Raw genomic sequence first — 26,953 nt, forward strand, 5'->3', positions numbered from 1 at the left:
CTGTATCTGTGTGCTACTCAGCATCAAATAACAGTCATAGAAAGCTATTTCTGGTAAAACTAAGAGATTAAAAACTTATCTGGCATTAAAGGGCATGCTCAAAGATACAGTATCTCCTTCAGCTCTCTAACACATTTGGCACCTCCTAAACAGGTTTTCAGACACTTCAGGAGTCTCAGCCATGAGATATTCGATATAACTTACCAAATGTTCCTGTGTAATTCTTTGCTTGTGTGACAGTCAAATAGTGTAAACTTTTCCATTCAGTTTATGTCTATATTTCTACATGGAAAATGGGCACCATAAAATCTATGAATGAAATGACACTTGCAATACTTGACAGAAGAATACTTCACATAGCACTCCACGATGAAAACATGTTTCTCTAAGTAAACATCACTTTTTAGGCAACACTATACTAAAAACATTGATACAGAAACTACATTACTAAAATAAGTATATTCACATTAGTGTGATGGGAACAACATTAAACTCTTGTTGAAGTCAAGCAGTTTCATACATTAACATTTCATCACACCACTCAGCTCTCAATCAGAGTCTGCAGATAACTCTGGTACCATGGCTGCACATGGTGAGGTCACCACACGACCAGCATTGTGCCTACCTTGCACAACTTTAAAAAACACCCTCTTTATTCTGAGGAAAGTTGCAAATTATCTTCCAGATGCTGAAATACAAAATTAAGTCAAGATCAGGAAACCAATAACAACTTATTATGCAATGAAATGCAGTTGGTAAACTTTCCTCCAACAATATGTAAAATTCTGAATTATTTATTTCCACAATTGTTTATTCTCTCTCCAGCAATTAGAACATTCCTACACCTTACAAGTTTGGGTACTCACATGATATCCAGGTTTAAGGTTTAGGCTCATAGTGAAATAATTAGTTATATAAATATATTGACATTGTCAAAAGTCATGGGATATCAGTATATCAGTGAACAGTGCAGTGGCCAATCACAGATGCATAATGGTTGCAATTACCAGCATATGGCTAGAATTTTCCATGGTAACAGACAAGCTGCACTGGCTCAAAAAACATACACATTGAATGTAGGAGGTACCAGACACATATTCAGCAGGTCTCTGCAGCTTTCTTTAATGTCAGTGGGATGTGGAAGCAGAAGGCCTATGGGAGTACCCTTGTTAACACAATGACACATAGCACAGCATCTCACCTGGGTATGTGATGTTGCTAATTGGACCCTGGAGGATTGATGACATATAGCTTGGTTCGATGATTCATTGTTCCAGTTGTTTTGAACAGATGGTAGGGTTCAGATATGGAGCCATGGACCCCAGTTGTCAACAAGGCACCATATAGGCCAGTAACTGCTACGTTAAATTGCTTAGTAGCCACCTGCAGCCCTGAATAGACCCCGACAACAATGAGATATTCTGGCAGGATAATGCACCATGTCACCAGGCCCAAATTGCCGGAACCGGTTTGAGGAGCATTCTGGAGAATTTTAACGACTGCTGTAGCACCTTGTTTACCTGATATGGGTCCTGTTGAACATTTACAGGTTGTTATGGTAGGGTCTGTTCACACTCAAGATCATACACCTACAAATAGCAGGAAGCTGTGGGTAGCTATTCAAATAGCATAGGTCAGAATCTCTTCACAGGTGTTTCTTTCTTTTGTGGAATTGGTGCCACAATGAGTTGCTACACTTGGTCGAGCTAGAGGAGGGCCTGCATGTTACTCAACCCCTATGCCATGAATTTTAGCATGTCAGTATGTCATCATCGATGGTAGCAGCTGCTGCTGCAGCTACTCATTTCTGAGTATACAAATGCTCCTGCTTATAATCCACCAGTACTAAATGCTGCTGGACTTCAAATAGTGAATGAAGATAGCAGGAAAAAATGCAATTGGCATGAATATGTTTAAGGTAATGGACTGCTGCAGACTCAGTTTATAGTTGAGATGCTCCTTCAGACATCTGGTGTGACTTCCTCCATATCTACAACCACTGGGAACTGAACAGTAAGCATTCCTCCTCCATCCATTTTGCCATTGGGCCAGGTGTATACCTATATATAATATACTCTATCAGATCAGCACCATTGCTGCTAAAAAATGGGAGACTGAAAGTTGCTTGCCACAGCGCTACAGAAAGAGGACTTTCCTGGAGGCTTCCCCACATCTGGTAATTGGTCTACCTTGCAGAGTTGGAGCAGTAATAAAGGCCCCGATGTTAGTGTCCACTACTGAGCACTATATGCAAGGAACACTTGAGCTGGTGTCTTGGATATTTTTGATCGGATAATATAACAATATCTCATTATTAAATTATGTTAAGTTACTTGTATTTGAATTACATATTAATACTATAAATCCAAGCTCTAGTAACTCAATTCCATTTGTAATTTCTCTTTTCACAGGCTGATAATCCCTTTGTTAACCCCCTAAAAACCAACTGTTACCACCCCTACCATTTTCTTGTTTTGCATTCACCTGATATGTTAACTATAGGCATTTGTGTACTGTAGGAAATGAGGAGATGGATTTAGTCAATAGCTGTCTTGGACTTTCCTGTGTGGGTTAGTGACAGAGAGACATGAGCCTTTCACCACCCTATGAGAAATTTATGTTGACAATGTGTTAAATTTACATTGAAAATACCATACTTATTTCATAATCACTTATGCCTACTTGCAGTAATTATCTGCTTTGTGGAAGCTATTCTGAATATACTTATTTCTGAAACGCCTGTACATTGGCTCCATGCTTCTTAATATCCTTTAAAAGAACAAGTGATTCAGCAAAATCCAATGTGTTTGCTGTTACTTCCTTACTCTGGCTACTTATAACAAGACCACAGAGTTTGTTTTTATATGTCATAACTGCACACTCATGATCCTAAATGAAAGAAGAAGTGTAGTAACCCCCACCATGTGCTCTCTTTGACACTGCACTTCTACACTCTTCTGCCATGATTCACTCTGTAGATATCTTATGATATTGCACATCTGATCTAAAATCAAGATAGGAAGTGGAGGAGTCACTTCTCCCTTTTATCCAAGTTTATTAAACTTTTATTTTATTTTAATTGCTATTTGTTTTATATCACACCAACTCAGACAGGTCATAGAGCAATGATGGTATAGGACAGGGATAGGACTGGGAGGGAAGACACTGGCATTAATAAAAGTTTAGCCATACCATCTGCAGGATGTTAAAATAGGAAACCATAGAACATAATCTTCATGGCTACTGACATTAGGGTTCCACCCCACTACCTCCCAAATGCAAGCCAACAGCTACATGCCTCAAACCATATAACCAACTTGCTCAGTAATTGCATTGCAGAATTACAGTATTACAATTACTGTACAATACAATGCAATATCTCAGACATTATACATAGTTTAATATTTAAGGGACTGTCAAAACTTTGTCAAAGGCAATTAATGAAATAAAATTACATAAACATGCTAAGACTATCCACACTTACAAATACATTTCTTTCATTGTGATACCAGGTGATGAATGCTTCTGCTGAGGAATTCTTGAGGCTGTGAGTGGAGCTAATGTTGCACTCTCTCCTATACTTCTCACTCTAACCAGGAGTGGTTCTTCAGGCACATGGAAACTTACATCATCATCATCATCATCATTGTAGAGTTCCAGTTTCCTGGGTACTGTTAATGAGCCTCCTCCACTTCTTCCTGTCCATGTAGATTTTGTCATGGAGAACATCATCCACTGTCCATCCTCTGGCAATTAGATCAACCTTGATCATGTCTGTCCATCAGGTTTTAGGTCTTCCTGCAGGTCTTTTCCCCCCCACCTGTCTTTCCAAATTTATTCTGGTTTTTCTTGTAGGCTCTATCCTCATCACATGCCCGTACCACTGTAGTCTGGATGTACTGATTCTGTCTAAAAGGGATGTCTTTATTCTGGCTTCTTTTCTCACCTCCTCATTTCTTAACTAGTCCATCTTGGTCTTCTGGATGGTGGATCTAAGAAATTTCATCTTTGATGCTTGAATCTCTTTTGTGAAGGTGCATGCTTCAATGCCATAGGTATGAAATAGCTGTTAAATGTCATCAGTTTGGCTGGTTTTGGAATCATGTCATCCCATAAAAGTGTTCTTACATGTTGGTAGAATTCTGATCCCTTTTGCACTCTGTTTGTCATTTCCTTTCTGATCAAATTATCACTGGAGATTACACTTCCAAGGTAAGGAAAACTATCCACACACTCTAGCTGGTGGTCTCCTAGTTTTACACTTGATGGACACCCTTCTCTGTTGACAGACATCACCACTGTCTTGGTCTCACTGAGGTTGAGGTTATATTCCTGGAACTGGGATTTATATAATTATGTTGAGTCTGGTCTGTACTTCCTCTTCTGTTTCACACCAAGTCATGATATCATCAGCAAAGGCCACTGCATTCAGTTCACCTAAACTTTCCTTGACGTTCTTCATTATATCGTCTATAACAGTGATTAACAGTAGTGGGGACAGTGCACTTCATTACTGAACTCCACTCTTAGACTCAAACCATGATGATTGACCTTCCCCAATTTGTACACAGCTAGTACAGTTTTTGTACAACACCTGAATTTTCCTTACCAGTCCTTCAGGCACATTTCTTTTCCTTAGGTACTCCTAGATCTTATCTCTTATAACACTGTCTTTCCTATATGGAGGAATACAATGACCGGGTTCTTGCCTTTCTCACAATACTTTTCCATCAGCATGTGGGTGTTAAACATTAGATCCATTGTTGATCTGTTACTTCTGAATCCATATTTTTCCTCCTCTAACTGTGGGTCAATGATGGTTTACAATCTCTTTTCTATGATCTTCTCTAGAATTTTCAGCCCATGAGACAGCAGTGTTATTCCTCTATAGTTGGTGGGTTTCCGTCTGCTGCCCTTCTTAAATAGGGGAATTATAATGCCCTTGCTCCAATCTGCAGGTATTTTGTTGGCTGACCATATGGCATAAGGTAGGGCCTACTCTGTCCAGCCATTGTGTACCCTGGATGCCTGTTGCCTTTATCATGTCTGCATTCAATTCATCTGCACCTGAGGATTTTCCTTCAGGCGTAGATTTTAAGGCTGTCTATGTTTCTGTCCAGGTGGTAGGAGGTTCCTCACTGTAGGCTTGGATTTCTGCTTCTGTACTTTGTTCTTGAACTGGTCTATTCAGTAGGTAGTTGAAATGGTTCATCAGAACTTCTCTCATGTTACTTTCTGTCCTAACCAGATTTCAATTTTCATCTTCAATTGCCTTTATGGTATTCATTGGCTTCCTTTTACCTCTGATAAAACTATACAGTAGTTTCTTATTGCCTCTGCTGTCTTCCTCCAGTTTCTGAGTGAATATATTCCATGGCTTGGTCTTTTCTTTTGTAACTGTTCTTTTAATGTCCAGTTTCGTAGTTTGATATAATTGTTTGAGGTTTCTGATCTTTGCCTCATCTCTAGTAAGATCCAGTTTATTTTTCTCTCAATCCCTTTCTTTCCACACGATATTTCTTTCCCTGATTTCTGCTCTCACTCTTTCATTCCACCAAGGTGTTTCCTTCTCTCTTGTTTTCATACTTGTCTTTCCACTAACTTCAGTTGCTTCCTTAACAAATGTGTCCCTTAGTCTGGTCCATTCGGCCTCTCCATTTCTCCTTTCATCTCTTGGTAACAGGTTTGTATCTGGTTTTGATACTCAGTTCTCTTGTCTGTTTTCTGGAGTTCCCATACTTTGATTTTGGCATTTTCCTGTTCTGTACTTCTGGCACATAAAAGTTTCTTAGGTCCACTACTAATAGATGGTGGTTACTGTAAGACTCTTGCTGGTATTACTCTGACATCTGTTACTATTCTGCTCCTTTCTTCATCTGAGATGACATAATCAATTACAGTCTTTTGTAGTCCATCCCAACTGTATCGTGTTATCTTATGGCCCTGTTTCTTCTTGAACCAACTATTTTTAACCACCAACCCATTCCTCATACAGAAGTCAAGGAGATGTTCATCTTCTATATATCTTCCTCCATTTCCACAAGGTCCCATTACATTCTCATATCCTGTTCTCTCTGTCTCAATCTGTGCATTCAGATCTCCTAAAATGATTCCTCTCTCTTTAGTAAAACTTCTTCCAAATCATTAAGAAACTGGTTCATATCCTCTTGACAACATCCAGTGTGTTGGAAATTTACATGGGAAGAAATCAGGGCAGGTGGATGAATAGGCCAGGATCACCCAATAGAATTTACAGAGCAATTTGAGAGATTTTGCTGTGTGGGTTCTAGCATTATCCTGAAGGAGGAAAGAGCTCCTTGTTAGGAAATTATACCTCTAGGTCTTAATCTGCTGCCACAGTGATGCAAGGTCAGATCTTGCACCAAACACTCCATTAGTTTAGGTCCACAGCAATCAAGGAACAACATCATTATTGCCTTGTTTGCTCTTTGGTGGTGGTGACTCCACATGTTTCCACTGCATGATGGCAAGACACATATCAGGGTTATTCTGATAATAGGTAATCTTGTCCCACCATGGTGTGACACAGGAAATCACTGACTTCCAATTGGTAATGGTCTAGAAGCTTTTGACAGAATCACTTACATGGTGTTTCTTGTTCCTCTTTCTAGTTTTATAGGACCCTCTAGATGCAAACATTATGATAATGCAGCCTGTCATTCAGTATTTTATGGATACTATAATGGCTATTACCAACTATAGCAGCAAATTGCTCTTCTGGGATCTGTCTCTTAACCAATCCTAGTCATTCACCCTCTAGATGTTGCTTACTGATATAACAAGAAGGGTTGCCTGGCTGTAGGTTATCCCATAAACACAATCAGTCATATTGCAAAATCGATACTCAGCCTTTGATAACTGAAGCACTAAAACAATATTGATCAGAAACTGCTTCCACTCTATGGTGTGGCCTTAAGTTATGAGAAACTGGATCACATCACATGGTTCTTCCTTGGAAGCCTTTATCATTGACCCTGCCAATGATAACCATTGCTCCAAGATCATATATTATGACATGTAATTATATTACTTTCTTTCTGTGGGCTTCTTCCAAATTTTATCTGACTGCCCTCTATACAACATTAAGGGTGATACATTACATAGGATAACATGACTTCTCATTGTTCCTCTTTCTGGTTTTATGGGACATACTAGGTGCAAATATTATAATAATACAGCCTATCATTCAGTACTGTATGGACACTATAATGGCTGTTACTAACTATAGCAGTCAATTGCTCTTCTGTGATCTGTCTGTTAACCTATTCTACTATATTCACCCTCTGGATGTTACTTACTGATATAATAACATGGGTTGCCCATCTGTCATTCAGTATAATAAGACAAATATAATGGCTGGCCAGAGTGGGAAGAGGGAGCAACAGAAATAGGAGACAAGGACAAACACAGCAACACAAAAGAATAGGTCAGAACAATCTCCAGTCTTCATACACTGCCATCTTCAAACAGATTTCAGTTCTTCTAAATACATCTCTTTTCTATCACCGATGAGTTTGTTTCTACTTCCCAGCTTCATCAGGAGGGAGAGCATCAACATTCATTGAGAGGCCATCTTTATAGATCTTCAGTCTTTATTTGGAATAGGAGTAGGATAAGAAGTACAGGAAAGGGGAAGAGCATAAGAGAAAGATAAATATGGGTGGTAAAATAATAGGAACAGAGGACAAACATAAAAGGAGAAAATGTTCCCAATGGGATAATATAAGTGTAGGAAAGGAACACACTATATCTGACATTTGTTTATGTATAATGATTTAGTAAAATCGTGAAAGAAATGTTCATTCACATGAAAAATGTGGTTGTTTCCCAACAGTATTTTTTAAATATGTATGAAAAGAACATCAGTTAATTGCTCAATATGTTGCTGCACAACAGCATGACCTTACAGAATGTGAATTCTCAGTTCAATTTGAATTTAATCAGAGCATTCCTATGGCACATTTTTTTCCAGAGCCCAGTTTATTCGTTGGATGCATGATGATGTGAACAAATTTTACAATCAATTGTTACTTCATTCTAGGATATTTCAATGAAGGCAACTGCCCTTGAAGCATCAAAATTTGGAAGTAAAGAACTAGCCCAGTGTTCAAGTATGAGTCATTCAAATTTTAACACATATGACACTAATATGACCTCAAGGCACCATTCCGAAAATCTATCCGATCCTCAATCCAGTGTACAATCACCCAGCCCAGCATACTGGAATTCTCATTCTCAACTTTGACTTGATTATATAGCTCTTGGCATTCAACAACTGCTCATTAGATGCATGAGGAATAACCATCAAATTGATAACTGTTGCATAGAAAGAGACCAAACTTAAATGTGAATCTTGCAGAAAACATATTGCAAATGTTTGCACCTATCTGTCAATTTGCTTAAAATTGTGCCTGACACTGAGAGGTAGTTCATTTCTGACAGTCCTAATAGCAGACCTAAGCATTTTGAAGTTGATTCATATGTTAAGTTGTTCTTACTGGCAGAAAATGATTTAAACTGGCTGAATTCAAATGTGCCATTCAAGCATTGAAATATTGCTTTTAGTTTTTATTCAGGCAGTATAATTGAATCTAAAGGGCAAATTTCCATTAATGTTGCACACCATAAGAGGATAAGAGGTTTGATAATTGAATTTCAACAGGTTGATGCAGAAATAAACAACTCATTTCAACTTTCCCATGTTCATTTGGTGAATTCAGCCAAGGACGTTTTCAATAATTTTTCACCAGTTTTCCAAGAAAAAGTAGGATGTATACCAGAATTCTAAGTCACACTTCAGCTTTGAAAAGAAGATGAAATTAAATGGTGGATGGCTTTTAGTGCTGGGAGTGTCCAATGACATGTTCGGCTTGCCAGGAGTGACATGTTCGGCTTGCCAGGTGCAGATCTTTCGATTTGACACCCAGAGGCAACCTGTGCATCATGATGAGGATGAAATGATGATGAAGATGACACATACACGCAGCCCCCATGCCAGGGGAATTAACCAATAATGATTGAAATTTCCAACCCTGCCGGGAATCGAACCCGGGACCCCTGTAACCAAAGACCAGCATGCTAACCATTTAGCCATGAAGCCAGACTGAAAAGGAGATAAACTTCTTTTTTTACTAAGGAACACAACATTGCTTTTGCACCCTGGGGACGTGTGAATAAAGTCTTAGTTTTGCTCGAAGCAGATGAGATCATTTCTCCTCTTGCTGCCAGGGACTGGTGTTTGTCATTAGTGATGATCCTTTAACCAGATTATGGTGTTTGACTGTGTATTGATTACAAGAGTGGTGTGAAAGAAAGTTTGGTTGAGGGAAATCATGCAATACGGCATTTTGATGTGTCATCAACAACCTCCTTAATTCACGATCTTTCAAAACCTACACCTCAGAGTTGATGAAAGGAGAAGGATCCAGACAATATCAATCCACCATGGCACCTATTGCAAATCATCTCATTTTTAGAACTAGGCCTCAGAAAAGTTAATCTGAATTCAATCAAATTCTTTCACAGATCCTCAAAGGTTTTCCAAAAAATTAAAATCATATTTTGATGACATAATCATCAGTGGAACTACATTTGAAGAATGCACACAAAATTTACAGTCCTGCCTATAAAGAATTTCCAGTTATGATTTTTTATCTCAACAAACAAAAATGCTAAATTTTTGACAAAAAATGGAATATCTTAGTCATATTATTGAGTATAACAAGATCAGCAAGTAGCCATTGAAACTCTGCATCATTCAAGACATGCCACATCCATCTAATTCCAAGGAGGTTCTGAGATTTCTTGGGATTTTTAGCCATTATAACCAATTTGTTCCAGATTTTTCAGCTGTTTCCTATCCTCTTTGGTGCTTGCTAAGGAAGGGTGACCACTGGGCATTGAGACTAAATTTTGAGTCTGGATATCTGAAAATAAAGGCTGAACTTTGCAATGAGAAGTACTTGTGCTGTTTGACCCCTGCTTACCACTTGTTTTGTAAACTGACACAAGCCCAACGGGAACATCTGCCATACCGAGCCATTGCCAGCTCTACAAGAATTTATCCTTTTGAAGGCATTTTTTCAGTACACAGATACCCACAAGACATTGTGTTGGACAATGTTTCAGTTTTCCAGAGCAAAGAATTTCATACCTGTTCTACAGTCAATGGAATGTTTCAAAAAATCATTGCACCAGGACACCCCAGCTACAAACGATCTTAAGGAATGGAATGTACAGACCTTAAGACACAGATTGAAGGCTATTACAAAAGACCATGCAACAATCCAGGATAAGGTACAAACCATCCTGTTCCAATATCCAGGGACAGTGTGTGGTATTGTTGCAGTGTTGCACAACTCCCAATAATTTTGCACTTCATTTCTCGTGTTTTCTTCTAATGTTTTAGAATAAACCTAACATATATCCAAAAACATGTTAAAATCAACCATCTTTGGTCGTTTGCTGTACCAATGCTTCATAACAGACCAATACATGCTGCTGGCTTTGAATCAAACTCAGGGGGTTTGCTTTCCTACGGCAACACCCTAGCAGACAGCGTGGTGCAATGTGCCTCAGCAGGGGCGAGCCTAAGCCTGTATAGCATCAGGTAGCATGCTCGCCAGTATCGGTCTCTGGGAGTTGCACGAGACTAACAAGTCCCCTATTGAAAAACAGTTCCAAATGTCCCTGTTAGACTGCACCACTCTGCGGTGATTACTTCATTCCTACTTACTCTCCTCTCATGAAGGTAATTTCATTTTTTTTAATTTAGAATTTTTGCTTTACGTTGCACCAACGCAGATAGGTCTTATGGTGATGATGAGATAGGAAAAGGCTAGGAGTTGGAAGGAAGTGACAGTGGCTTTAATTAAAGCACAACCACAGCATTTGCCTGGCGTGAAAATGGGAAACTGCAGAAAACTATCTGCAGGGCTTCCAACAGTGGTGATCGAACCCACTAACCCCCCGAATGCAAGCTCACAGCTACGCAACCCTAACTGCGTGGCCAACTTGCTGGGTAATTTCTTTTCCACGACACACCAGACCAGCCACACTACCAACACCTTGCTTCAATGAAAAACAGGAGGGCAAATTTTCAATTCATGTGAGTCAACAGTAACTGTGCCTGGCTTAGGGGCTCAGACAGTTGAGGCGCTGGCCTTCTGACCCCAATGTAGCAGATTCGATCCTGGCTCAGTCCAGTGGTATTTGAAGGTGCTCAAATATGTCAGCCTTATGTTAGTGGATTTACTAGCATGTAAAAGAACTCCTGCAGGACTAAATTCCAGCACCTTGGCATCTCTGAAACTTGTAAAATTGTTGTTAGTGGGACATAAAGCGAATAACATTATTATCAAGAGCAATTGTAGTTATAGTGTATAATTAGCCTCCTATTTCCTGGGTTGTAATTGCCAGATACATTTCAATTTTAGTAGGAATGTAGTTCATTACTTAAAGATAATAGAGTTTCTTGTTATTTCTGTAAGCAATGAAAATGCGATGCTGAACATTTTGGTGCAACACCTAGCTTCAGATACCAGCAGCTGCCACTGCCAATATCATGTAATACCACATGTTTGTGGCTAGTAACCAGCCAAACTGTACTTGTATAGAGAACAAAGGATTTGCTTAAATACCATTTTTCCATACCAACCCTAGGGCTCACAGGTTACAACTAAACAAGTATGCTCTTTTCATCCAGGGGAGAGAATCCAAGTCCAGTTCTTCATTGAAGACACAAACATTTGTTAACTTAGGATGGTCCAGAAGAAGCTTGGAAAACATCATTACCAGATGATCACCCTGGAATTAGGGAGAACAAGGTATGTTATTCAGCTGAGAGTAATACTGGTTTCAAAGCCAAAAAATAGACTGTCAGCTTTGGCCCCATTCAGTCATTCAACATCCCAAGGATTCCTGCAGCTCCAGTGACACAACCCCCTAATCAAAGACTTTTGACTGATCAAGAGTTTCAGCAACTTACAGATCTGGCACCTGAAGCGACACCTGTTGTTCTATATGGCAAGTGACAGAGAGAAAGAAAGGTGCCCACTTGGTTTTAAAATAAAAGGAGGGCAGCCTGGCCGAGGCGGTAAAGGCGTGCTTGGTTCGCCCGAAAGGACGTGGGTTCGAATCCCCGTCAGGAAGTCGTAAAATTTAAGAAACGAGATTTCCACTTCCGGAGGTGGATATGGCCCTGAGGTTCACTCAGCCTACACCAAAAATGAGTACCAGGTTAATTCCTGGGGGCAAAGGCGGCCGGGCATAGAGCTAACTACTCTACCCCATCACGTGCCGAGGTTAACAATAGTGGAAGCCTTTACCTTCCACTCCTCCAAGGGCCTTCATGGTAGATGCCCACTTGGTTTAAAGATTACCAAATGTGATAGTTAAGTGAGTTGCTTCTAGAGATCAATATATTGTTTCAATAGGACTGTCTAACAAAAGTCTCTGATTCAGATTGAAAGTCAAGTCTCTCTTTTTTTTTCTTATTTTAAATTATGTATTTCTATATAAGTAAGAGAGAATATAGTGACCTTCGTTACTTCAGAACATGGAAGTGGAGCTAATGTCATCTTGCACTGAGACAGCCTCATTTTTTCTGTTACTCTATTCTCTGTGTACATACTATGCTTTTATTGAATTTGTTTCCTATTGCAAATCAGCTTTCAATAAACAACAAGATAATCATATTTTTTTCTAACATGTCTTAATGCTTATATTCAATGTGATTATGAATCCTGAAAATCACAACAGTTTACTAGCAGATTTATTTCGGCTTTGAAAGAATTAGGGTCCTGTGTCTAACATCAGGTCATTACAGCTCACTGAATTTCAGTGTCATTTCTTTTCTTCCTTCCACCTAGATTATTTTTCAGTGGTTTAATGAAATGGATATCCATTTGTGTCCGGTTAGGACAAGATATTCCAAGACCTCTCAATGGTAGAACAATAACAAATCATATTGTTATAAAACACTGTATCTTTTATTACTTTTGTTCAGAATGACCCAATAAATGCACACACACTACTCTATTCAACCATGAATGACTATACTCACTAATTTCTGCGTATTTATAAGCCTCTCACACCAGGACTCTATCTGGACAGTCTGCCTGAAGGATGTTATAAGCCTGATTGACCGGCCGTTCACTTTTGACTACCAGTCCAGTCACTCCACTCTGCAGGTGCATGCAAACAGTTAGGTCTGAAGACAGGCTACTGGTCACACAACACACCATGACTGTGCATTAATTGAAGGGGTCGGGGCAAAAGAGTGCCAAGCAACATTTTTGACCAAACTGAGCTGTCGGTGCCATTTGTTGAGGATTATGACAAGCTATCAGTAAACACTGGAAACTTGCATAGAAACACATTCAAGTGGCACTGCATGTGACTTTCATCTTGTTGCCCCCAACAGTTCTTGGAAACACTTGGAGCAAAACAGTGTCAAGCAACCAGGAGACCCAGATTACCATGGATTGTAGGAGGAAGCTTGTGTTTTCGAGTGATTCTGAAGAATATCTCAGTGATCCTGATGTAGACACTGACTATCTTCCTCATATAGCATGTGAAATTCCCTCTCAAAGTGGAAGTAAGATAAGTGTTGCCTGGCATTATTTTGACCATAACCAAAGTTTCCGCCATTGTTGCTGCGGTTATGTAATTTATTAAGTCATTAGATTATGTTTTAGGAATCGTTATAACACACTCATGGATCTATAGCAAGTGGCTTTTTCAGTTCAAAGTTTACTCAAGTTAGTTTAAGGCCTTTGTTGACCAACATTCGCAAATACCGGTATGCATTATGTGGCTTGGCACTATATTGCTCCAATTTTAAATCTGTTGCTGTCAGTCATCATTTTTTCTCAAGAAAGGTTACATTGTCACTTGCGACCAGAGGTTTATACGAGTTAACAGAAAAACTAGTGCATAATTTTGCAGCACTCTTGTTAAAATATCGTTATTAGTTACGTAACAGAGGATACAACATGGGTATTTCTCGTACTAAGACTTGGTGTTTTGCACTGTTTAGGATATCCTGGATCATTCAAGGATACCGTAATATTCGCCTGAGAACACAGTCGTCTTGGAGACAGTAAAGAGTGCGGATGTGCTGAGTAGTGCGCGGAGCAGCGGAACAATGGGCATCACGTTGACTCAATACAGGATAGCGATTGGGAGATGGAACGCCATAAAGGGAAGCAAAATGGAGACAAGAATGGAGCGAAAAGGTGAAAATAGAAGGGTGGTGGCTACTCTACTGGTGGCGGCGGTGGTGATGGTGTTATTGATAATAGGAGGGGTGGAAATTAATCCTGGCCCAGGACCAGTGGGTTCCATTGGATGGGAAGAATTGGAAGCAATAAGAGAGATGATAAGAGAGGCTTGCCAGACAGAACAAATAAAGGAAATGTTTAGAGAGCTATCCATGGACTTTATGGACCTAAAGTCGAGTATTAAGGAAGATGTAAAGAAGATACTAGAAGAAGAAGGATGTAACAAAGATGAGTTGGACGTGTTGAAACAGAAAGTAAGAAGTTTGGAGCGAGACCTGAGAGATACTAAGAGACTAGTAGAGAAGAGTGTGCAAGATAGTGTGAGTAAAAATATTTTCATATATGGTGTCCAAGAAGAAGAAAAAGAAACAAAAGTGGAACTAGTATACAAAGTGGTCGAAGTGATACAGAATAGAATGAAAATCAATTTTAGCGAAGTAGATATAGACGATGTACATCGTGTGGACAAAATGAAGGGCAAAAGGCCAATCAGAGTGAAATCATTATCCACCCTGATGGCTGACATTGTGATAAGGAACTCGAGTAATTTAAAAGGAGAGAAAGTGTGGATACGAAGGGAGATGAACAGAGAAAACATCGAGAAGAACAGGATCCTAAATAGACACTTAAAAGACGCAAAAAAGCAAGGCCTCAAAGCATATATCAGAGGACAACAATTGGTGGTCGGAGATGGAAGATGGAATCGTATATGGGGAGTAAACCAGCTAAAAAAAACTTGATGAGGATCACTTACAACAACAGAAGGAGCCCGGGACGGCAGAGGGAACAGCAAGGAAGGTCACGAGGAAAAGTGGTAGTGACGTAGTGGAGTGTGATATTACGGAAGTGAGTGAAGTCCACAGCATATCAGGTGCAGAAAGTAGAGAGCTGCTGACCAGCAGAGCCAGCAAACAGATGGTCGGGACTGCGGAGATCTTGAAGAGTCAGCGAAGCGTAGAGACACAGGAAGTAAGTAATGTGTCACATGTGGTGCTGAGTGGAATGAAAAGTGTAATTGAAGACAATAGGAGCCAGGGTAAGGATACATCCTCACCGAATAAAAGGAATACAGAAAACAAAATAGAGAGAAGACAGGTATTAAGTAAGGAAAGATCATTAAGTTTGAAGGATTTATGGGGAAAGAAAAAAGGCGTAGGCACGGAGAAAGGGAAGGAGGACGAGAGGAATGAAGAAGGGGATAGAAATGGAGAAGACTTACAAGAAAGAGTGACAAGGAGTAGGGGTGGAAGTGGAGAAGTACAGAAGCAGAGAGGAGGAGGGAAAAATAACTAGAGATGACAATAGGGTTGTGGAATATCGAGGGGTTGATGGGAAAACTAGGAAATAAAGAAATAGAAGAATTAGTCAACGAGTTTGAGATCATTGTCCTAGTAGAGACTTGGTTAGGGAAAGAGATTGAAATCAAATGGGATGGGTATAGAGTAGTTAACGTCACTAAGAAAAAAAATAGGGAGTATGGGAAGGAATCCGGGAGGGATAACTGTCTTAATAAAAAATGAGATAGTAGGGAGAGTAGAGAGAATCCAGAATGAACTAGAAGAATTGGTGTGGTTTAGAGTTAAAATGGGAAGAGAAGAGGAGTCAATTTGTATAGCTCTCTTGTACAACCATCCTAAGGATTCAGTTTATGCGGATAAGAATTTTTTTGAAGATTTGATTAAAGAAATAAATAAAATTAAAGGTACATATGTAGAAGATGGAATGATACTAATAGGAGATTGGAATGCAAGAGTGAGCAATAGGGTACCGAATTATGGGAGGGAGGATACTGAAGTGAGAGGATACAGAAGAAACAGTAAGGACAAAGAGACAAATAGTAATAGAGTAAAGTTGCTAGAATTATGTTCTATAGAAAAATTATATATTTTAAATGGTTGGATGAAGGGAGACAGTACGGGAGAATTGAAATTCATTACATCGAAGGGAGGGAGTGTGGTAGATATAGGAGTAAGCTCGGAAACAGCTTTAAGGAAAATAATAAATTTTGAGGTGGTAGAATGTGGGTCAACTGATCACATGCCCATTAAGATAAAATTAAGAGAGGAAAATGGCGAAGTAAAGAGAGGGTTAAGAAAAAGCATGAGGCATAAAGAGATATGGAAGTTTATTTGGAATGAAACTACTATTGAGAAATTGAGATTGGAGCTAAGGGAGAGGGGAGATAGTATAAGAGTAGAAGCAGAAAGAATGCTGGAAGAAGAGGACATAGACAAAGCTTTAAAAATAATAGAGTGCCCAGTATGGGAGGTGGGAAAGAAAGTGAAGATAAGAGAGGAGGGAGACAGAAAAAGATACACGGGATAGTTCGATGAAGATTGCCAGAGGGGACGTGAGATAGTTATGTCAGCACTAGCAAAGTTTATGAAAGGAGGGAAACAAGAAAAAAGAGAGGAATATTGTAAATTAAGAAGAGAATACAAGAAGCTACTGAATGAGAAAAAGAAATGCTGGAGAGAGACGGAAGCAGAAAGAGTAAACAGATATTGCAAAGAGAAAAGATTTGAGAGGATATGGGAAACCATAAACAAACTTAAGAGAACTAGGCCTACGGGGAAGGGAACAAGCATAGAAGAAAACGAGTGGGTAGGGTATTTTGCAGGTCTTTTGAGAGAGAAAGGAGACTGGCATGGGGAAAAAATAGGACATTTATACAAAGAGATTTGCAAATAGGAGTACAGTTATTAAATGGAGAAATAACAATTCAAGAAGTAACCAGTGTGATAAGTAAATTAAAAACAAAAGTAGCGGGTGGGGCAAATGGTATTAATAATAGAGTATGGAAGGAAGTAGGGACAAACGAATCGATGTTGAAGGTGATGGTTAAATATTTTAACAAGGTATGGGAATTGGCGAAATTTCCTAGTGAATGGAGAAAAGGAGTATTATGTCCCATTTACAAGAATAAAGGGAGTCGAAGTGATCCTAACAATTACAGAGGGATAACACTCCTGGATTCGTTATCGAAGGTATACACAGGAATTTTAACCAATAGGATTTTAAATTGGGCAGAGAAGTATGGAAGGATTTCTGAGTATCAAAATGGGTTCAGAAAAGAGAGAACTTCTGTGGATAATATATGGATTTTGGATACCCTAATTACGAAATATGTCAGGATAGCAGGGATGAGATTATATGTAGCAGCAATAGATTTGGAGAAAGCCTTCGATACAGTGAACAGGGAAGCGTTGTTTACTAGGCTAAGGGATATTGGGTTATCAACGAAAATGAGAATGGCAATGGAAGGAATATACGAAGAAGTAATGGTGACGATTAAAATAAAAGGGGGTGAACTGAGTAAGAGTATTGAAGCCAAGAGGGGTGTAAGACAAGGCTGTAAACTGTCACCGATATTATTTTTATTGTTTATAAACAATATACTAGATGGTCATAAAGGAGAGGGTTGGCAATATCTTTGGATAAGCAAACGGGAAATACCGGGACTGTTATTTGCGGATGATTTATTGATTTTGGCACTAACAGCACGGGGGTTGAAAAAAGGGCTAGAAGAGGTGGTGCAATATACAAAAAGATGGGCACTTAGAATAAATGTACAGAAGACACAAATAATGGTATGCAGGAAAAGGAAAGATAAGAAAGAAAATAAATTTTGGATTGTAGAACAAGAAGAAATCAGACCAGAAAAAAAATGAGTATTTAGGAGTGAAAATTAGTAGCAACGGAACATGGAAGGAACAGATCAAAACAGCTGAATTAAAAGGGAGAGGAGCATTGGCTATAGTGGGGGGTATTAGAAAATAAACTCCCGGATATTTAATACAAAATTCAAAGAATGGTGTTTCAATCAATGGTTAAAGGAAAAATGTTATATGGAGTAGAAGTGTGGGGATTGGAGGAGAATAGAAATGAATTAAACCGGGTGGTGGCTAAATTTAGTAAGATTATGATGGGGGTTCCAAACTGTACAGCCAATGTAGGGACTAGAGTAGTATGTAAAGAATCGATAGATATCACTACAGCAAAGAGGGTAATGAAGTATTGGATGAGATTGTAAGAAGGAAAAGGAGGAATTTTATTACAAGAGGTGTATAGTTTCCAGAAAAGTTTGGAGAGCGAGGAGTACTGGGTGAATAAGTGCAAAAACAAATTACGAAGGTTATGATTAGAAGAATGGTGGGTAAGATGGGGAGAGAAGAAAGATTGGGTATTGAAAAAAGTAACAAAGAGAGTGGCTGATGTAGAAAGACAGACTTTAATTATGGAATGTAGGGAAAGAGACTCATTATCAGTTTTACACAAATTAGTAGAAACTACGAACCCAAGAACCGAATTTGAGGGTAGGAGGAGAAAAAGAGGATTATACTGGTGGGTTTTGGGAATTACAAAAAATTTAGGATGGATAGGTCGAGAAAACAAAGATAGATGTATCTTATCTGGAGAGTCATGGTGGGATATGCATATTTTTTCTAAATGTAGCGAATTAGAAGAGATGAAAAGGAAAATGTTGAATAAGAAAGAAATAGAAAATGTAGAAATGGGTCATAAGATGACGACGTGGCTATGTAGAGAATGGGAAAGAGAAACAAACATATCAAAATATTTAAATTTGGTTAGAGCCAGGTTTGTAAAAAAATTAAGTGAACAATAGAAAGGTGTTATGTTCCAGATAATAATTGTTAAAAAGAAAAGATTGTAGTATAGTGTTGGAAATATGAATAATGTAGGATATTTAGGCTACGCGACGCAAAAATATATATATGTGTATATATATATATCTATGTTATGATATATAATTTTAAGACAAAGAGTTGAAAATAAGAAAGAAGTGTGCTAACTATAATAGATATGTATAGAAATGTGTAATAGAGAATGGTTTTATCAGACTAAGTGATGTAAATATGAGGAAAGAACTATGGCGTGTAAGAGAAATTGTTGATTTGTGGACAAGTTTGGTGAAAAAAAAGTGAAATAGATTATCATTAGATCATCATAGTGAATAGATAAAATTAATAGGATAAACAGGTACATCGAGATTGGTAATTTAAAGAAATGTGTAATCAATTAGTGGTTTAAAAAAGAGATATAAATAGGATGAAAGATCGGTGAGGATTAAGGAAACTCTAAAAGTGTTGACAGTCCAGTGTTGCCCAATGGTGTATAGAAAACAAACTCTAAGACATAGTGTTGTAAATATAGTGGATAAGTTATTATAAGGTAGATGAATAGGTGTAAGTGAAGAAGAGAGACAAAAAGATGTGAATTAGAGAGGGAGTAGGGAATATAAGGAGAAGGATGGGGTAAACCGACCCATCCTAAAGTGAGATAAACAAACATGTCCGTACATAAAGAAAATGGAGGTTCAAGATGGGAGAGGCAATGTGTAACAAGACGACCAGATTACATTAGTAGGCGGGACAATAGATAAGAACGTGACGAATCGCTGGACGGTCCGGTTTCCACGTCGGCGATTCGTCACACAAAGAAGGGGAGGGAATCACATTGTCATAGAGGTTTAGGTGGGGACGATATCTGACCCACGGGTGTGGCTGAGAGCGGTATGACGGCAGGAAGGCGTTCCCTCATCACCAAGGTTACCGCGATCAGCCAGGTGTGCCTTTTCTTTTTGTTAGGTAGTTGTAGAGAGTAGAAATTTAAGTTTTAGTGAAGCGAGGTGCAGTTGATGGTCTAGAGATCCGCCTCAGCAGCATCTTCAAATTAGTTTGTGTTTTAGTGTGGTTTTTTTTAGTTTTTGTCTTTTTTCTCTCTGCTTTATTTGGTTGAAAGATAGAATAGATTTTGTTGGTATATGTAGCCTAGTGGGTGCCCTAACATGTGGACAGGTCATCCGTCCTTGTTAGGAGCATCGTAGTAGATTTAGTAAGTGTGTTTTTGTGATTTTTCTTTCCTTTTTTGCTTTGTTTTGTTGAAAAATAGAATAGATTTTGTTTGTGTATGTAGCCTAGTGGGTGCCCTAACATGTGGATAGGTCATCCGCCCTTGTTAAGAGCATCGTAGTAGATTTAGTGAGGTAGTTAGGTAGTTTTAGGAGAGTTATAATAGATATTATATGTTTGTATGTTTGCCTTTGTTGTCTTTATTGCCTGTAAACCGAAGGTGTAAACTAGGGTGGGCAATAAAGAAATGTTCAATGTTTAATGTTTAATACTATTCGCCTGAGAACGGCCTGAATTCTAGGAAGAGAAATAGACGTATTAAGATACAGATGAATAAGAAGAGGCGAAACGAAGGAAGAGAATATGTAGCGCGTAAGACCGGAAAAGTTGTTCCAGGAGGAACTTGAAGAACAACAGATATTGTCAATATTTAATGGGTTTTGGGATCTCGCTGATTTTGATAAGCAAAATGCTTATTTATTTGGATGTATTGGAGCTATTTCTGTAAAACGGAGATACAGGACACCTGAAGGAGAGCCAAGGTACGGAAATTGTGGACATACAATGTAGACTGGTAAAGACTTAGTGTGCATGTTTTTGTGGGATAAGAGTATTGTAGGCAATGCAGTGACGAAATAGGTAGTGGAGTTTTGAAGTATCTGAAAACAAACGCCGTCGATGCTAAAAAGCTTGTGATTTTTTCTGATAACTGCGGGGGCCAGAATAAAAACTGGAATATAATGGCACTCTGGCCTTATTTAATTCACACTAAACGATTTAATGAGATCGAACACTGGCTTTTAACATCTGGCCACACATTCTTGCCATCTGATAGAGACTTTGTTAAAATTGAGAAGTACCAACGAAATCAACCGCCTGTGTACGACGCTGCCGACTAGAAATGTATCATTCAAGAATGTGGGAGAAAGAAGTAGTTCAGTGTAACAGACATGAAACAAGACGACTTTTATGACCTGGCAGCATTAAAAGTTGGACTCCTGAACACCAGTAAAAAAAACATGTGTAAGTGGCATGGAATTTAAATTCACAGACGTAATTTGATCAAATTTGAAGCAAGTAATCCATGGTTTATCAAACTAAAAACAAGAGTGAATATGGATTTTGAAGACTGTAGCGTGCAAAAAAGAGGCAACGCCACAACGTTGAGCTTGAAACGAAAGTACACTACTGTGCGAAAAATAAAGAAAAATAAACTGCAAGATGTGCTGAAACTCCTGGACTATGTCCCACCTGTCCATCACCAGTTTTATCTCAGCTTGATTCCTGATTCTGAAGACACTAATGAAGTTGAAGAAGTGTACGAAAGGAGCAGCTGATCTTTTAGTTTTAATGTTATGCATGTGCAGTTATAAGTCCCTAAATTCCATATTTTTAAAAGAACATCATAGTTAAAAGATACAAACAGTCATTTTTCTGTGATGGGTTTATGTTGATTTATTTAAATTTTTTCTTTTCAGTTGCCAGTTCTACCCCGATTTTCACTGCTACCAATTTAAATATTATTGGTGGAAATGTTATTTTAATTGAAGATTGGTGTTAGTTTTCATTTCTGATTAAAATAGTTGAAATATCAGACATTGTTTCATTATCATAAAATAATATTCCTAAGATAAGTGTCACTCCCATTGGGGCAATAAAGTGCCAAGCCACAGTAGTCTGTGACGTGGTATTAAAAGTATTGACTTTTACTCTACAAATAGCAGCCCAAAAGAAATTATGTCTACAAATCACATACAATGAATATTACTGAACCTTTCAAAGCTATTATTACATCATTCCCGTGAATGGTACGATATAACGATTTGAACAAACTTTCTAACTGCTCTCCCTTAAAGTTAAGAAAATGTTGCTTGGCACTCTTTTGCCCCGACCCCTTCAATTCATCCCCAGTGATTTACATAGTTGCATACAGTGCACAAGTAAACAGCAAGAGTTCAACAGTGCTAAGCTGCAGGACAGTACTCACAAAAAAACCATTAACACTGTTCCAATTATACTCATGATAGCTGCTGCAGTTACTGACTCAGTCCACAGAAGTACACACACACACTCTAAGGCAGTACACACAGTATTCCGTCCCATACGCAGTGATACCTTGACTCCCGTGGGACACTAATTGCAGCCAACAGCAGTCACAGTCCAAATAATCAGTGGACACTCCAACACAACAACTCCTCATTCAGACCTCACCAGGACACTGGTGATAGTTAACACCCTATTACCCTAGCCCAGCCACCGAATCCCGACATACTGAGTCTAACTCCAACTCCAACAGTGAGTCCTTCACTGACTCCACCATGGAGTCCAAAACTAATGGACTGTCCATGGCTAACCTCCTTTTTCAGCTTAGGTGATGTGTAACAGAATATTTGCGATGTGGCTAGAGATGGAACATTCTCCCTTTATCTCCCTGAACTCACAGGTAATCCAGCCAACAAGAACACCACATGGAAAAACTGGCCCAACCCTCCAGGTCGGCTGAGAGATCCTCGGTCATCTGACTCACTAGTCCCTTCCAGGAAGTATCAAAAGGGGCTATCACAGGGCTGGTATGTACCATTTCCCCCATTTCAGAGGTGATCGTCCCAATAATTTATAATCTCAGCTGCTTTCTGGTATGGGGGCCCATCAGTTTAGATGTACCACCTTCATCTTGCATCTTGGTCTTTGTCATACTCGGTAGATGATGTCATTTAATCCCCTCAGAACAGAACATGATAAGCTCCATTCCACATCCTCTGGAGCTTGAGAAACAAATCTCTAATCCTTACAGGATTATACAGCTACCCTATGTCGTTCTCATTATTTCCGGTGGTGTCCACTCATTGGTCATACTGCACCTTGAATTGGTCGCTCTCTATGCTCAAATTCTTCTGTACAGTGGCATGTGGATCCTCTGGTCTTCTTGTCAGATCCAGGCAGTACTCATCGGTCAGGGCAGGATGGTTCTCAAGTCGGGCAAACGCTAAATCCACGGGTAGTTTTTTTTTTTTTTTTTTTTTTTTGCTAGTTGCTTTACGTCACACCGACACAGATAGGTCTTATGGCGACGATGGGACAGGAAAGGGCTAGGAGTTGGAAGGAAGCGGCCGTGGCCTTAATTAAGGTACAGCCCCAGCATTTGCCTGGTGTGAAAATGGGAAACCATGGAAAACCATTTTCAGGGCTGCCGACAGTGGGGTTCGAACCTACTATCTCCAGAATACTGGATACTGGCCGCATTTAAGCGACTGCAGCTATCGAGCTCGGTCCCCGGGTAGTTGCAGTTCTCTTTTACATTGTGTCCTCACTGGTGTAGATCCTTTGGTGTCATTTACTGGAGATTGGTAAGTTAGATCAATAAGAGGAAGGTGATGATCCCCCTCCATTTCCATCCAAACATCATGGCTCCAGTTTCCTTCAAACTTCAATGGTATATATCGGGAGGGAAGTTCGTGTTCGGCCTCCCTCCTGGAACAGAATTTTCAGTCTTCTGGACAAGGTCTTTGGGACTTCTTCTGGTCATCCTCCATCTTATTGTGTCCATATTCAGTCATCTTCTGGCCATCTTCCATCTTCTGGCCATCTTCCATCTTCTGGTCATCTTCCGTCTTTTTAAGACTGTGTTTTGTCTTCTCCTTGTGGTTCTCTATCACCTCCTGGCCATTTTCCACCTTCTCCTGATGGTCTTCTGACTTCTTCTGGCCATCCTCCAGCTTCTAGTCATCCTCAGTCTTCTTCTGGCTATCTTCCATCTTCTTCTGACTGTCTTCTGTCTTCTCCTAATTGATCATTTTCCTCCTTCTTCTTCCTTCCATCTTCCATATTCTTCTGACCATCTTCTCCCTTCTCTTGGTTGTCTTTTTTTCCATCTTCTTCTGAGCATCTTTTATCTCCTTTGGCATCATCTCCAAATTCTCTACTATCCACTCCTGAACTTCTTTCATCTTTTTATAGCCTTCTTCCCACTTCTCCATCATCTATTTGTGACCTTCTTCCATCTTCTTTATCATTCTCTGGTGGCCTTCTTCCATCTTCTTCAACATCGTCGAGTGGCCTTTCCTCATCTTCTTTCGATTTTCTACCATCTTCTTCATCATATCGAATAGCGCATTAAACTGAGCCTCCATTTTCGTGTGGCCTCTGACCTCAGCTGGATGCAGAAATTAACACAAGGGGAAAATCGGACAATTTATGTGTGTGTACAGATGTTCTGAAATTCTCCCGATGGCAGTCGAAACCTGCAGTATCTGGTCCTCTGATTCGCACCGATTACAATGATGTATCACACATGGGGTCATTTCTAACATATGACACCAGTTTTGTTACAAACAAACACCGTCTGTTTTATTACTCTAATTTATTATGGGATGACCCAATAAATGCACACATATATTAACACACACAACTCTATTAAACCATGAATAACCACACTCACAAATTGCTGCCTATTTACAAGTCCCTTACAGCAGGAATCAAGTTGGACAGTCTTTACCTGAAGGATACTATAAGCCTGATTGATGGGCCTTTTATTTTCACCTACCAGTCCAGTCATCCCACTCCGCAGGTGTGTGCAGACAGGTAGGTTTGAACACAGGCTGCTGACCATAAAACACACGACGACTCCTCCTTGGTTTGATGCCAGTGGTAAACGCAGTTGCATATAGTGCACAAATAAACAACAAGAGCTCAACAGTGCTAAGCAGCAGGGCAGTACTCACAAAACGACCATTAACACTGTTCCAATTACATTCACAATAGCTGCTCTAGTTGCTGGCTCAGTCCACAGAAGTACATGCACACATTACTCTAAGGCAATACACACAGTCTTCCGTTTCATACACGACGATAAACTGACTCCTGTGGAATACTGAAGGCAACCAATAGCAGTCCCATTCTGATACAACAATAACAAGTCCTTGTCAGACCACGGTGAGACAGTGGTCACAGCCAACACCTTGCCATCCCAGCCCAGCCACCGAACCCCATCACACTCAGTGCAACTCAGACTCCAACACCGAGTCCTTCACTGAATCTAACACTGGCTCTATCACAGAGTTCAATACCGACTGACTGTCTGCGGCTAGCCTCCTTTTCATAACTTGGGTGATGTGCATCAGAATATTTGCAATACGGCTAGAGACAGAACATTCTCATTGCATTTCCCCCAAATTCACAGATAAACCAGCCGACAAGAACAACACATCCTCCAAGCCGGTCGGGGGATCCCTGGTCATCGGATTACATGAAGTATCAAAAGGGACTACCACAGGGCTAGCACGTAATGATATGTAGACCTACAGTTAACCACGTGTGGCATGATGATGTATTGTAGCAATGCAACTTTGCAACTTAGATTGTTTTCCTTTGACACTTTCCTTTACATTAGGTTGACCAAATTTCTTTTTGGCCAAAAGAAGACACTTATCCATACACCTAAAGTATGTTTAGGAGTACCAAATAGTTCTGAATTAAAGTATGTTTATTTATGTAGTGTATAATTTTATAGCATAATTTATTCAGGCTCTTAACAGACAAGAAAATTATGTTACATTTTATTATACTGTTCAGACAATGCTAATAATAAATAGGGGGAACATTTCCAAATATTAAGAACTTATGATAAGGTTGCTGGAATTATATTTTTTCACCATATTGGCTTCTAGAGATTTTACTTATGAGGAGTAGTATATCATTTTTTTTATTCAGACTCTTAACAAAGGACAAAGCAAAGTAATGTTGCAATTCCTTATACTTTTCAGTAGATGCTATTTTCCTTAATAAAGGGGAGAAACCCTTCAAAAATTCAAGAACTCATTACAAGTTTGCTGGAAATTTTACATGGTCATCATAAAGGCTTTTAGAGCTTTTACTCTTATTATTATTATTATTATTATTATTATTATTATTATTATTATTATTATTATTATTGCTCATCTTTATTCCTCATTATTTGAGATTGGATTTCTTGGTGGAATTTTAGCGGATTTTTAGTAGTATTTATTGGATCTTGAAAATATAAGTTGGCAACACTGTCCAACAGTTTCCACACTACTATATGGTCAATAAAATTCAACAAGAATTGGAAATAATTTTACATGTCTGTGATTTGAAGCATCTGTTAGCAAAGAAAAGCAATGTGCCTCTCATAACTGCTGCTTTACTTCTTGCATAGGAAAATATGGAAAAATGTCCGAACACTTCCGTAACAATGACCTCACATTTAGTGGGGCACATGAAAAGTTTGGCTCAAAAACATGTTCGACTTAATTTTGAGGAGCAGTCATTTTCATGGAAACTTTTGATTTTTTTAAATCATATGAAAGGCAAAAACTCCTTCATATGCAGCAATTTCAAGATATCTGAATGATGGTACAGTATTCTTAAAGAACTATGTCATCACCTTCAAGGAACTTGCTGCACTTATTTCAGCAGATTTGTGGCATGCAGATGCTAAATATTTTGTTATGCTGGTAGCACCACCATGAACAGCACTGAAAGTTCCCCATCATGTTTCACATGACACATCACTGTCCAAGTTTGTCCTTTTTATAAATGGGTCTTTCCTACAAGTCACAGTTGAAAGTACTTTCCATTTAGGCATTCTTCTTTATAATGTAGCACAAAATGAATATTTAATATAACTGATGTTTACACATTACATGTAAAGACCATACCATGGTGACTAACTCACCAGACTGATGTTAATGGAAGTTGGAAACAAAACCAAATAATTCAAGATGCTTAGGAGTGTAGTCAACCCAAGTTTGTGGAAAT

At 39.0% G+C, this 26,953-nt stretch overlaps 1 protein-coding gene across 3 annotated transcripts in view; it reads right to left on the reverse strand.

Annotated features, from left to right (window-relative positions):
* The window catches only part of LOC136864416 (fibulin-1), a 451,544-nt gene that overhangs the window by 77,706 nt on the left and 346,885 nt on the right, over positions 1-26,953 (reverse strand). The window lies entirely within an intron of this gene.

This window comes from Anabrus simplex, chromosome 2 (genome assembly GCF_040414725.1).
Source record: "Anabrus simplex isolate iqAnaSimp1 chromosome 2, ASM4041472v1, whole genome shotgun sequence".
Classification (NCBI taxonomy): Eukaryota; Metazoa; Arthropoda; class Insecta; order Orthoptera; family Tettigoniidae; genus Anabrus; species Anabrus simplex.